Source organism: Papaver somniferum, chromosome 2, assembly GCF_003573695.1.
Source record: "Papaver somniferum cultivar HN1 chromosome 2, ASM357369v1, whole genome shotgun sequence".
In the NCBI taxonomy this organism is placed as follows: Eukaryota; Viridiplantae; Streptophyta; class Magnoliopsida; order Ranunculales; family Papaveraceae; genus Papaver; species Papaver somniferum.
Window position 1 is genome coordinate 132,421,094 of NC_039359.1, and position 14,533 is coordinate 132,435,626.

The following is a 14,533-nucleotide window of genomic DNA, read 5'->3' on the forward strand; positions in this document are numbered from 1 at the left end:
CAAGCTTCATATTTATCGATTTCGATGATGTATCATGCTAAGTTTGAAGTTAGAACCCTCCTGGAGCTTCTTGGATCATAGTTTGTATGTTGTCATAGCACATTTGAAGTTCGAATAAACATCGAGCTTCATATTTATCGATTTTGATGATGTATCCAGCTAATTTTGAAGTCAGAACCCTCCCGAAGCTTCTAAGTTCATAACTTATATGTCGTTATACCACATTTAAAGTTTGAATCAACACTGAGCTTCATATTTATCGATTTCGATGATGTATCATGCTAACAAACCCCCAATTATTGTTTTAGTATAATTGGTTATCATCGGCACTGTCTCAATCTCCTTGATACGGTAACAAACCCCCAATTTCTTACTTCTTTTATTAATTTTTCGCTCTCATTTTTTCATCAAAATCTGAGGTTTCTTTCTTTGATTGCTTAAGTATGTCTAATTAGTTTTATCTGGTCTCTGAAATGTTTTTTGTGTTTTTGTTTTGGGTGATTGAAGTCTTGGAATCGGCAGTAAACGTAGCTAATGAATCTAGGGATTTGAGGTGGTATGATTCAATTGAGGATGATAAAGAAGCAGATAAAGATGCAGAAGGTATAAGATATACTTTAATCTTTGTTCAAGTTTTTCAATTTCAAAACAATGCTTGAATTATCTTAACTAGATTGTGTATTTTCAAAAATGAATGGACTGGGAATGAGGAAGCTACCAACTTTGAAAGGTTTATTGCCGGTGATGCATCTGGCACTACTGCAACCATTCTTTGCTTGCCTATGGATATGGTGGCATCACTGTAACCATTCTTTGCTTGCCTATGCATTTAGGGCGAGTGTTTTAAAACTTTTTATCTTTGGCCATTTATTACGGATATTGTGGATTAAATAATTAAACCATTACTGAAGTTCACCCAAAAGTTTAAAAATGGATATTTTCTTGTTGTCTTATAATGCACTGTATACATGTTGCCGTTTATTATATCTTAACTACTATACTTAACTATGTTTTATACAAAATTTCTAAGATGGATTAGTTTCTCAGATGTACTACTTTTGTTAATTTACAGATCCGAACAAAGATGGTAGCACCTGCTGGGGAAGCGTTGGGTGGTGTTGTTGGTGTCTTTCAGCACATGGTTCAGACTGGTATAGATTTTGGTTCTTTGTTCCTAGTTTTTGTAGATCAGGAAGTCATTGATTTTGTTTCTTTTAGACAAAACTATGCCTCCTAAGCCCTATCGACAATGGTCCTGTTGTTTTTCTCATTATCTCAACTGTAATCCTTTTTTGTTTGTTTCCAGACAGACATTCCTCCTGCAACTGTTGCTCAAATGGGTTCCACTCCAGGCCATACAGTGTCTCATGGCCCTGCACCTATACCTGCGCAAAGGCCCTTTATGCCAGGAGAGAATAACACTGCAGCAGGATTTTCTCAACGACCTGCAGTGGGTGCACAATGAAAGCTCCAAGTCCTGCTCAGCCATCGCAAACAGTTGCAACTACAGCGCCTGCAACTCCTCCACCTACCGTTCAGTCAGTTGATACATCAAAGTTCCTGGTAGGTTACAACTCTTTCCCTTACTCAAAACTCCACATATTCTTTTGGTCTATGTTTTTGTAAAGGAGAAAGCAAACTTAATCAAGATCTATATGTCTTCTTAACATTTTGGACATATCTAAGAATGCATCTGATAAGCTTATTCATCTTTGCCATGCTGGACAATGGTGATTTTGTTACTGACTTACAGATCCAGGTAAATAGTCTAGATAAACTTATCTTCAGCATTATTTTGTGACCACAGAAGGAACTCGTGTGCAGTCCACTTTCATGCAGAGAACCTCTCTATAAAATCGTATTCATATGTAGTCTTTGTATGTTCTATGAAAATTCTTATCATAGTGCACATAATGAGGGCACAATTTACCAAAATACACAAAGATTGTCGTATTTGTGTAAAAGAAGAGGTTTGAAGATGGTTAAATGATCTGGTTTTATGGGACCAAAAGAAATTACGTTGCACAACAGGAGGCAACTACAAGTTTCCAATTAATTCCTTGGAACCTTGGATGCTCATTACAGGTTATGACTTTGTTTGTAGTGTAGGTTTAAATGACCACAAGCGAGTGAGACGAGTGCAACTTCTGGCTTGCAACACTTAAGCATATGATCAAATGCTACAAGTATCAAATATTTTTGTTTTCAAATTCTACAGGCAGAATATAAGAACTGGACCATTCACGTCAGAGTCATTCGTGGACTGAAGTGTCCTAGCAGCTACTGTTGGAAGGTACACATATTATGGTTTATACCATGTGAGTAGCTTCAGGCTTAACATTCCAGTACATATCTACTTATGTTGTATATTCAGTTGGCTGGGGTCATAAGTTATGCATTAGAAATGATTTTAGTGGTTGTAATTTTCCAGGTTGTTGGGTATTGGGCTGAAAAAGGTGTTTATGGATATACAATATACAAGTATCGTCTCAAGCGCCTTGAGGGGCAGCCGATACTGTCAACTAATCAGGTATCATTGTCTTAATATATACCAACATTCAAATTTAGATATCTTTGTCTTAACATTTATACTAAACTTTGGTGGGAGATATGCATGTGAAGTTACTGATGTATCCGATAAGGGACGCGTGCGTTGGATGCGCCACCATTTTGTGAGAGTCCATGCTTCCTTGATATAAAAAAGAGAATGAGAAAGCTCTTGATTTGAGTTCTTCATATTGTTATTATTCTCTCTTTCTTTCTTCTATAATTTCAATTGCTTCATATTGTGTATGTGCAAAGAGATCCGATTCTTGTTTACTATTCATATTAAAAGATATTCATATTGGTCCAGAGAACCAACTGATATTCATTTAGTTTATTTTAATTGAGATTTCTCCATTTCAGTTTCAATGAACATAAAGTATGTGGTTAGATTGTAATCCAATTAAACTAGTACTTTTGCATATAGGGTTACAGAGTGCTTTTGGTGAATGGAAATAGTTATCACTTTACAGAACATGGTCTTGACTACCTACTACATGGTTTTCTTATTTCTCAAAAACATCTGCTACAAAAAAAAACTGTCCTGTAAATATGATGAAAATCCATACAGTTTGTCTGAATTACTTAGTAAAACTATTGATTCCATTTGAGATTTTATTTTCCATGTGCTTGTGGATGAATTTGCTGGTGATTTTTGATGTTTTATTGAATACATGTTGATGCAGATGAGACGAGAGTGCAGATTGAAAGGGAACAATTATGCCTTTTTAGGTGTTGCAGTATGGTTAGTATGGCCTCTAAAATGCTACTAGACAGTATATTGGGTATTTTTATAGCGAGTCCGTCTCTCGTGTTTGTTGTTCCTTATTGGACTTGTAGTCATTTGACCCTTACATTTTACGTTGTTACTCATTTCAGATTTAGACATCTTGCGGTCGTAGGTTGGTTTTTAGGTTGGCTTAATTGATAGTGATCCTTAAACTTTGCAGTTTCAACCTAACAATGAAAAGTTTCTCAAAGATCCTATATGTAAGAACTAACTGTGCATTTCGCTTTTTGTTATTCTGGTTCATTTTTTTTCTGCAGTTTGTTAAGTTCATAGTATCAATCTCATCTCTTTGTGTTTCTCGTGAAAACTAACTTGTTTGAATCTCTTGGCAATTCCACAGGTGTTAATTACCAAGTATCCTCTAACTGCACCTATCCATTTGGGCAAAGAGCAGACTACAAGTTGTGGAGATTCAGGATTTGCTGGTTTCTTTACACTTGAATGATGAATGATCAGAGAGGAAATTAAACACAAGAATGATGGCAGTATGAATCTCTTATTATGAGCTTGGTGCTACAAAGTCGAAGGAGTGTTCATCTTTTGTTTCAAAATTAAGGAAAATGTAATGATTAGTTTGTATTTTTGATCTTTTTGTTCCTGTAAAGATTGTTTTTTTAAAGAAATGATGTAAATTGATCTATGTGATACAATAAAACTTGATTCAGTTTTTAATTTGGTTCATAATTTGTTTTAGTATCAATTTTAATTGTAATTTTAATTTTAATTTCAATTTGGGATTATCTAAATCGAAATCGGCCAGATACTTCCGGCACTAGAACAACAGATGTAACGGGTAAAAAGTTTGGTAGCTCAAAAATGTAAGCAACCAACTTCAGGGCAAAAAGTTTGGTAGCTCAAAAATGTAAGCAACCAACTTCGGTAGCTCAAAAATGTAAGGAACTAACTTCAGGGCAAAAAATTTGGTAGCTCAAAAATGTAAACAACCAACTTCAGGTATTTCACTTGCTTTATTATGGTTGGTCAATCTATGAAGCCATCGGCGTTTTACTTGTTCTATTATCGTTGGTTTATCTATGAAGTGATCAGCATTTTACTTGCTGTATTTTGGTTGGTCTAGATTTAAAGCGATCACTATTTTGCTTGCTCTAGGAAGGTCGGTCTAGCCATGAAGCAATTAAGAAAAAAGACGCTATGTGATAATTGCTTGATTACTAAAGCGATTGCCTAGCTGCTCTAGACTTGTAGAAATCCCACCTTTTGCAACTCGAGAGCGAGAGCCAAATTAAGTCGCTTTAAGGGTTAGAGCGACTCAATATGGGCTTTTCCAACCAAAAATGACTGGTCGCTTAATCCAACTTTTCTTGTAGTGCCTTTGCTTCAGCATCCACTTTAGCGTCTCTACAATGGAGGATTGTCATTGTAAAAATGATGAAGGTATGTATTGGTTACCTACATCCATTAGGTTTCCATTATTTGGATTTTAGAAAGCAAAACTAGTCATAAAAATCCAAGGTAACCAAACTTGTGGTACAAAACCCCCACTCAAATGTTGGATCCATTAAAACTCCATCGTAAACAAAATTGATACAAAAACCCCAAATTTTTAAAAATTGATATAAAAACCCCAAATTTAAATGTTGGTTTCATTAAATTTTATTTTGGTTTCATCATAAAATTTGATGAAACCAAAATAAAATTTGATGAAACCAACATTTAAATTTGGGGTTTTTGTGTTAATTTTGTTTTGATGGGCTTTTTGTATTACTTTTGTTTTGATGGGTTTTTTGTGGAAGGATGGTGACACCTCTGGGGTTATAACTCGCGGACCGAAGTTTAGAAAGAGGGTTATATTTATTTTAAGTGGGGGTCGTATTAGTCATTGCGCTTCATATTTTCCAAAGACTCGTAGTTAATAAGTCTAATACTGGAGGGGTAATCAGTTCCTCTCCGAATTAGATGACCCTCCTAATGATGCATTTTAGGCTTTTGTTGCTGCTTAATAAATAAATAAAAAATTGTTGCCCGAAAAAAAAAATCAATTATTTTGTACAATGAGTATAATGTTAAAAAAAGACAAAGATCTTACAAGCATTGGTTGGTAGCCTGGCTACAAACTGGACACCAACACCTTTTTGAATAATAATGCCTGATCTATGGAAGAGTGAACTGCCTACCCTATAGTGGGCATCATGGCTAGCCAAGCAGTTCCTCAACCATTTTAAAAGTAACATCACGTCTTCACACAATTCTCCTAAAGTGGTGAAGACTAGTGCATGAAAACCATAACCGTGCGAAGAGCATTTATCCAAATATTTGGTGCATTTGCGAGTGACAACTTCGGAAATAGCTTGCCCATGCGTGAAAGCACGGAGTCTTGCACTATTGAAAGGTGAAACACCTGTGACATCAAAACACACATCCTTCCCATCCTCCCAGTTGTAGACAAGGATGTCAGCAGGTTTGATGGCATTATCATTGTCAGTGAAGAAGCCTAGAGAAACCTCCTTCCTAGCGGCAACACCAGCTTTGTAACACATGTCCGCGATGGAATCTCTGACCATATCATGTCGGAACTTAGAACTTACGTCTTTTGTATTTAAGCAATCAAAAATAACAGGAAAAAATAATGAGTTTGTCTATTCTTACCTAGTAGAAGTTATGAATGGAAGATTATTTAGTTGATGAGGTTTTCGTCTTCTTGATTTATTAATCCATTTTTATTTATTTTTTTTGAGTTCACCATCTTCATGATGAACCATGAGGGGCAAGAGTAATAGATTTAGGTTGTTCTTCTTTTATATTTTTTTTAAGAAATAGTAGTTAAACTTATGTTTATTTATGCAGTAGGGTTATTCTTGAATTTTGCTATTAGGTCTCCCCTATCACTAGTGGAAAATGAGGTTTCTAGGACCCACATCTGAGACCCTCAGTAACGGTAGTTGGACCCTTGACCAAACATAGCGGTCTCTGATATGATAAAAAAATGGAAAAATTTCGAGATGACTAATAGCGGTCTCTGAATAATTACTATTTTGCCCTAAATATGCGGCCGATCCCGCGACCCATTAAAATCGATTCACATATGATAATATTTTATTACTTGATCGAGGATATCAATACCTCTTTCTCTCTCTCCCTTTTCTCATCTCACTTTCTCTTTCTTCTTCTGCTCTCTCGGTCTCCTCCTCATGCGCCTCTCTAATCCATCTTCTTTATCCTCACCACCAAATCGAAACTGAAAAAAAAACCATAAGAAATCAATTAAATCATTTCTCTTAAACCCAACCCGTTTCACCATCTTTTTCATCTCTTACAAAAAAATCATTGAATTCTCCAATAAAACTTGGAACCACAGACGTAAGCAAATAGGAAGAAAACAATTGTTCTTGAACCATCTTCTTCTTTTCATCTTTGTGTTAAGGTTGTAACTAACCGATCTACTTTTTTTTTGTTCGGTGGGTTTCGTTTTGTACAACTTTTATTCAGATTTGAAATGCAATTAGGGTTTCTATTTGAGAGTACTGTTAGGGTATCTATAAATTGTGTTTCTAGAACAATCCTGTCTATTTTCTTTAGCAATCGCTCTCTTTCTTCTTCTAATTGTTGTTTTTGATTTCAATTTTTAGTTATAAAGATGGAAGAATAATCCTGTTAAAAATGGGTGAGTTTTGTTGTTGAATATTGAAATGAGTTTGTGTATTGAAATGTCCCCTGTTTGGTTGTTTTAATCGACTTTGAATTGTTTTTGTTTTGTTTTCTGTTGATTGCAGTTGGGTCATTCTTAGATGCCATGGCAACAAACTTAAAGTGGATTGTTTTTAGGAGCTGTTGTTGTATCAATTTCAGGATCTGTTGTATTTGATTCATATTTAGATTCTCTCTAGGAAGTCTTTCGGGTAGGAGAGAAAATTTTCTGAGTCGCTCCAGCCATATATTATATGTCTTACAAATTAAGGTAAGTTCAAATTTTCATTGATACTAAAATTATGCTAATTGATTTTGTTTATGGAGTGGAATATTGAAATGAGTTTGTGTATTTTACAGGACTTAGGTTTGTGTAGTACTGGATACTAGTGTTGCTGAACATTTTCTCTGTAGTTTGCTTATGAAGATGCTAGAAGTTGAACATCCAGGTGCTAAGGTAATATCGATACATTAGGAATGCATACATTTTTTATTCTTTGGGTTTGTTTCTGTTCTTGAGAAGGATTAATTTTCAATTTTAGTTTGAGTTATATGCAAATGGATCCACTAAATGGTGATTGTAATGTCGCTTCAATTTATCGTACATTTATTGAGGAAGTTCCTTATGTGAATGAGATTAATCACAGGGTTTAAGCAGTGGCTCTTGCTATGTCACTTTCCTTGTCGAGGAGAAGGACGTCAGTATCTCAAACTTGTGGGAATGCAGGGCTATTCTGCGTAGAAGTGGTGTGGCTGAAGCTCTCACTACGAACCACAGTTCGAGGAGAAGATGAGTGGAACAAAGAACAAGGTAGTTATGTAATAGATCACGAACTCCTTAAGAAGCAAAATTGTTGAGCTCTTGTAATGTTTTTCCCTGTAGAATATGGAATGAAGTCACATGTATTAGAAAGCAATTAAATTCATGTCATATGTTTGTGTAGGTAATTTCTTTAGTCATTATACTATGTGGTTACTGTACTAGTTATGTGCTATAGGTTCATGTCGAATCATAACTATTCAATCATGTTATTGGTTTCAGGGAGCACAATCTTAGGAAGGTGCTTCTGCGAAATTAATAACTTGAATTGTGTAAGCTCTTCTTCTCAAGCACCAAATATTGTCACTCGTGCTTGATACAAAGCCTAAAAGATATTAAAAAAAGAAAGGTAACTGTTCTCTATTGTTTTCTTTGATATATTTTAGAATTATTAACTTGAATTGTGTGTGCAGATGGTTTTTATGGAATCTTCTTGTCTTGGTTCCTTTTTCGAACTAACTTGAATGGCTTGGCAACATAGGCTAGTTTAGTTGCTTATATACATAGTTAGAGACACTTTTCTTATATGGGTTTATAGATGGTGTGATTTCTGAAACGCATTTCTACTGTGTCCTATAATTGTTTGTTGAAATGTCACAAAGAATTACTATTAAAAGCATGATTGTATAAATGGGTTATCCTCATGTCATGGTGTCTTTAAACAAGTATAAAGGTTCCATCATGACATGGGTTAGCCTCAAATTGAACTAGATAGTTATAGGTAATTATCCAACAACTTTCGGAAGATATTTCTCGTCGATTTTGGATGAGCGCCTAGGAAAATATACATGCTTTAGTATATGCAGTGAAAAGCAACAAAAATGATTAATACCTACAATTGCGTGAACAAAAATGATTCAGTACATTTTTATTGGGATTTTGTCAATGCTTTCTTCACGAGAAATGTTTATCTAGATCTCCTCTATAATCTGTTAAAACATCATGATGTTTGGACTTATAAATTAGAAGTTATAGCTTGAAACGTACATGTAGTCACAGTTGAGTTTTCCTGAAGGCAGCACCTGACACAGTCTTGTCTTGTGATTTTGAAGCATTGACACTTTTAATTTGGCATGAGTTCCTTCTAGGAAGTTGTAAAGGGTTGTGAGAGCTTTCGGGAAAGGTGTAGCATGCTTGATTCAGGTCATTAATTTAGGAGTTATCGCATTGCAAAAACAGCATGTTGGTGCTGAAATTTCTGAAAAACGGCTCTGTTGGGATTTTTCTCATGATACGTTCCCACATTTTTGAACAACTTAGAGCATGAATTAGCTCGGGACTTAAACCAAGAACTTTTAGATATTTATGAGAACTTTTCCGTGAAGAAAGTAATTAAGAGACTTTATATTGCATTAAGGTAGATGTTTTTAACATGTAAATGGCTCTTGATATACTGTGTGAGTAGGGAAGAAATTCCAAATAATTCTTATTTTGCAAGCATTTTATTTAGTCTAAGAAGATTATAAATCCTTGAGTTTGGTTTACTTTGCGTACCTGACTTATCCATTCTGAATTTGGTATGTATGTGTGTATGGTTGTCGTCTATGGTGGCACAGCCAGGTGAAATGTTAATAACTTGGTGTTTTTAATCTGATTATTGATTATAAAATGTTTCATGAAATTATATTTGAGTCATGAGATTGTCATTTATAAACAAGTGCTGGACACATAATACCTTTATCTGCATTCATAATAGGAGAAGACACTCGGACATTGTGGAGTGACAAGTGACAACAGACTACATAAGCAGCAGAAATCTCAATGATAAACAGTAAGTTCTGTCCCTAAAAGACCCTCTTCATCTTTACCTAGCTAGAGCCTTATTGGTGCTTACTTAGACTTGATCATCTTGTTAGTCAATGTAGCCTTATTCAACCCACCTGGTGCTCTAAATAGCACAAGTTTGGTGTATTCTATGAAGCATATTTTATTATATTAAAGTTTTGTGAGTTCATAATTCTGTTAGAATGCGAATCTTTAGTCCTTAGAGGTACCCGAGTGTTGGCATTTTTTCGATTGATAATTACTTACATGAGTTTCGTTGTGTGTTTGTCTTGCAATGGTTACTTTAGTGTTCATACTTAAATTCTGAACTTCATTATGAAATGTTTTCTTGGAAAATGTATTTCGATGCAACCTTTATTGATAATATTACGCTTAGCTTTTGATGTCATTGTGACATTCTATTTCTGTTTACATCACTGTATTTTTTAACCAAAGGAATACCAAACAGATCAGGCAGCCTTAGAATGGAAAAGTAGAGATGCCTCATGCACCTTATTCTTTGTCTAAGGCAGAAAGGGAAGTCATCTGTAAAACTCTTAGCACACTTAAAGTTCCAATTGGTTACAGTGCGAATTGGAAAAGGAAAGTATGCTTGAAAGACTTCCAATTGACCTGTTGCCTGTTGATACGAGCTTGAACATTATTCCCCTTTGATATTAGTATTTGCATACCAAAAGCATTCCACAAAAGTAATTCCCTTATAGTCCTTTTCTTTTCCATTCCCAGCTTTCTCCATTTATGTTTTCACTCTTGTGTTTTGATATGTAGGTTCTATTGATATCCTGGTTACTTTGGAGCTTACACCATAGTGAGAGGCATGGTATTCTCAAGGCATGTTTTATATGTTTCTTTTGGTTTGGAATTAGCTCTGCAGCTTTAAAATTTCGATTCTTGCCTATCACACATTGTCGGAACGTCGTCTATTAGTTGAGCATGTCGTTAGAACTTACTAGCTAGCTTGGACATGTGTTGTTCTGAACTAAGAATTTCATTCTTATGTGTAATTTAAACCCAATGAATGAAAGAATGGAAGTTGAATTCTCAATTGGAGTTTAAATTTGAGTTAAATTTGAATTTCAGTTTGACTTCGACTTGACTTTGCTGTGACTTTGACTTCCATTTGATTTGACTTTGACTTGAGTTCAATTTGACCTGACTTGACTTTGATGCAGTCAAATTTTTCAGATTTAGCCATTCAGCCATTTCAGCAAATCTGAATCTATATTTTTTTTATATTATAATTTAAATCTGAGACCCACGGTTAAGGGTCTGTACCTCGTTACCATTAAAATACGTCGTTATTTTGAGACCCACGGCTTAAGATCGTACGAGACAGCGACGCTTTATCAGAGACCCCAACAGAGACGGTTGGAAGTAGTCGTATAATACGTATATATGACTTGTTCTGACGGTCGCGGAACTTCTGTTTTCCACTAGTGTATCCACATTTAGGACATCTAAATCCTATGCAGTCCCCAAAATTTAATTTTTGCATCCCAATAATACGTTTCCAAAGCGACTTTAATGGGCCTAAAATGGGTTTTGGGCCTATTTTTACACTTTTGACCATTTCGGAAGAATCGTTTTTTGGGCACCACCCTTTTTTTTGGTGGGGACCATTATGTGATAAGAATATGTACCCTATAATTATGAGGGGTCTTCTAAAAAGTGGAAATGATTAACCTACTCTTAACCTAATTTAATTTATAACTAACTTAATAACCACAAATATATATATATAACAAAATCATTAACAAAAAAAAATCAAAACTATAACAAACCTATAAAATTTAATTTTCACAAACCCATCATTTTTAGAGGTCTCATCTTCTTCTCTTGTACCCTCTTCCTTGTCGTCGTCGATTCAAAGAAATTTTCACAAACCCATTACTTGTGATTCGTTTTTGGTTGAAAAAATGAGTAGTAATCATCAAAATGAGTTGAAATGGAAGTTACAGAGAGAAGTTCGGCTAGAAATTATGTGAAAAACTTTATCGAACTAGCCGAACTTAGCTTTAATGGAGTTTTTTCTTTCATAGAAAAGTTTGGTTACGTTGCAAAAAAAAAAAATCCTAGCCGAACTTTTAGTTCGGTTACGTCGCAATTTTGTTTTCCTAGCCGGACTTTTAATTCGGTTACGTCGCAATATTTTTTCCCCTAACCGAACTTTTCTCTGAAAACCTATATATTGAGTTCGGTTACGTCGCAAATTTTTTCCAATAACCGAACTTTTCTATGAAAGAAAAAAAACTCCATTAAAGTTGAGTTCGGCTACCTGTGTTTACAGAAACATTAGCCGAACTACACTTGCAGATGAGTTTGACTACCTATTCTTCAGACGTCGTAGCCGAACTTTATTGTCATGGCCGAAATCAGTTTATAAAATTTTCATTTTTTCAAAAATTTTGGCCAATTCAGGCAACATTAACTAAATTTGAAGTATACTTGTGTATCCAAAACCCTCATTTCGAAATGAATCATCTAAAAAAAAAAGAATAATTCAAAACCTGCTTCTTCTCCCTTAATAATTATTCTTCTAAAAAAACACTTTTAAATTAAACTAATAATCACTAATTTACTTAACTTAATCATTAAACTAACTAATCATTAAACTAACTAATTTTACACTAATTTAATTAGAAAGGGTAATTTTGGTATTTATATAAATATCTAGATAAGGGATGACTTAGGTTTACTTCATAATGACTTCCCAAAATTTAGATGATGGTCCCCCGTGAAAATGGGATGGTGCCCTAAAAACCTTTCTTTCGCTTGCCACTAGGCCCTTTAACATCTAATCCAAGATAAAAACTAATTTCATCCAGATGTTTCTCATTATTAATGAGCTAAATAGACTTTACTTTTGCAAAACTGATTGATATTTTTCGACATCATTCCAATAAATTTTAATTTAATGAATCTGGCCTTTGATTGTGCAAAATTAGGGTGTCTATGACAAGCCAGGAAAGTGACGCACAATGATTGTGCGTTACAGTGTTGCAGGCCAAGTCAGTGTCTGAAAATGATTGCGCGACACTGCATAGATTGTCAAGTGCTAAGAATGGCAAAACCCTGCAGGGCCAGTAAAGCGCAAAGGTGGCGCTACATTGTAAAGATATTTGGCTAAGTAATTAAGCTTATTGGACGACACAATGAAGCTTCATTGAGGGAAAGGCAAGACATGACCAAAGTGACAAGATGCAACTTGCGATGTTGGAATTATAAGCATATCCATAAAATTGAATTGGCCCAAACTCAAGGATGATGCAAGAAGGTAGAATAGCCAAGAGTTGGTCTATGACATTACTTCAAGGTTGGCCAAAGCTTGAACAGTGCAAACAAGCTAACAGTGCGAGAGCAGCATTGTTATTGTCAAGAAAATTAGCTAAGTGAAGTATATGACACATGAGCAACTAGAATGATCTTAAGGAGTTGTCCGTGATGATTAAAGAACAAGGATTGTTCGTCCATTATCTTAGATAAAGAAGTATGCAGGGCCAAAATGGCTGAGCATTGGATCAAGGCCAAACTCAGTAAAGCGCAACAGTTGTGCAATACAACTCAAATGACGGTCAGGATTTGGTTATTGGCTTTGCGGGCATGTCAATGAAGTAAGAAAAGCTGGAACGGTTACAAAGTGTGTTTATAACCATATTAGAGTATTCATAACCAACAAGAACAGGTGTGGCACCAATTGGCGTGACAACACAAAAGGTGGCAGTTGAAGTTGGCGGTTAAACTACTTGGACACTTGCTTGTCCAAGGCTTGTGCAAGCGGTTGCACGGAAGTTTTGGCCTGATCCTAGTAGTATAAATAGTCTAGGAATCAATAATGTTGGTGTTGTTCAATTGAGAGAAGAACCACTGATTGTAGAGAGTGTTAGGCATTCACCAAGAGGGTGAATGGCCTGTTTTGGTCCATGTGATATACGAGTTTTGTAATCTTCCTTTGATGCAATAAAATGGGTTAGTTGTGTCATGTATTTGTGTTTATGATGTTGATGATTTTGTTAGTTGATCAATTGGTTTAATGCATGTAAAACCTCTAATGCTTATGGGGGCATGAAGAGTTAGAGAGAAAGAAGATGAAGACTTCCTTTGCGTAAGGCCTTATGAGTGAAGGCAAATGCATACTTTGATACAAGTGTGCATGGCTGAGTGCTTGTGGGTGAAGTTGATTCACTAAACCACATAGTATTGTCGGTCATGTCCCATGAAAATTTTAGGCGATTAAACGGGAATGTGACAGCAAGTATCAGAGCCATGTTTGAGGACACAGTTCTTGATTTTTCTCTCTTTTACTCAAGTTGGTGTCATTTTTTTGTCAAATTCGGTGTTAAATTGTTTGGGTTTCATTAGTATGGAGACTAGAAGAAGTTGGTCTTGTGTGAAAAGATCAATTGGAAAGAAATTTGAAGCTTGAAGTAGCAGCAGGCCAAGAAAGTTCATGGAAAAGGTGCCTGAATTCCAGTCCAAAGTGTTAGACAAACACGCAAGAATGACTGAAAATCGGGTTTTAAAGTGATGACATGACAAAACTAAGGAGTATGCTGACTTCTATGGTGCAAGCCAGGTGCTTAAGACAATGTTTATCACAATTATGCGAATATTAAGCATTTGGGATGCATGATTTCGTAGTGTTATCAGTACCGTGTATATTACATATGGTAATGGGAATTTTGCAAAAATTCCTGAACTCAAAGATGATGTTGGTCTTTGAAGGTGTCTCATCGTAGACAGTATTATGGAAGATTAAAATTATCTCTCTCGATGCATATACCTTAGTGGTAAGGCAAAGTTTGGTTGTGAACCAGCATTTTTGTGGCAATGTGATGCCATGGAAGAAGAATTGGATAGCTAATTTTTATCTAGTATAAGGCTTATGGAAAGGCTAATGAAAGAAACGCAAGTTAGGGAAAAACCGGTACATGTATGGGCTGTCGTAGGCT

General features: G+C 35.4%; 1 long non-coding RNA gene across 1 annotated transcript; it reads left to right on the top strand.

The window, feature by feature from the left end:
• The first annotated feature begins 2,288 nt into the window (after positions 1–2,288).
• Positions 2,289–3,254, top strand: LOC113353963. The gene is made up of 3 exons (XR_003361631.1): positions 2,289–2,318; positions 2,432–2,530; positions 3,231–3,254. It is a non-coding gene; the product is annotated as an uncharacterized LOC113353963 (long non-coding RNA).
• Positions 3,255–14,533: the final 11,279 nt, after the last annotated feature.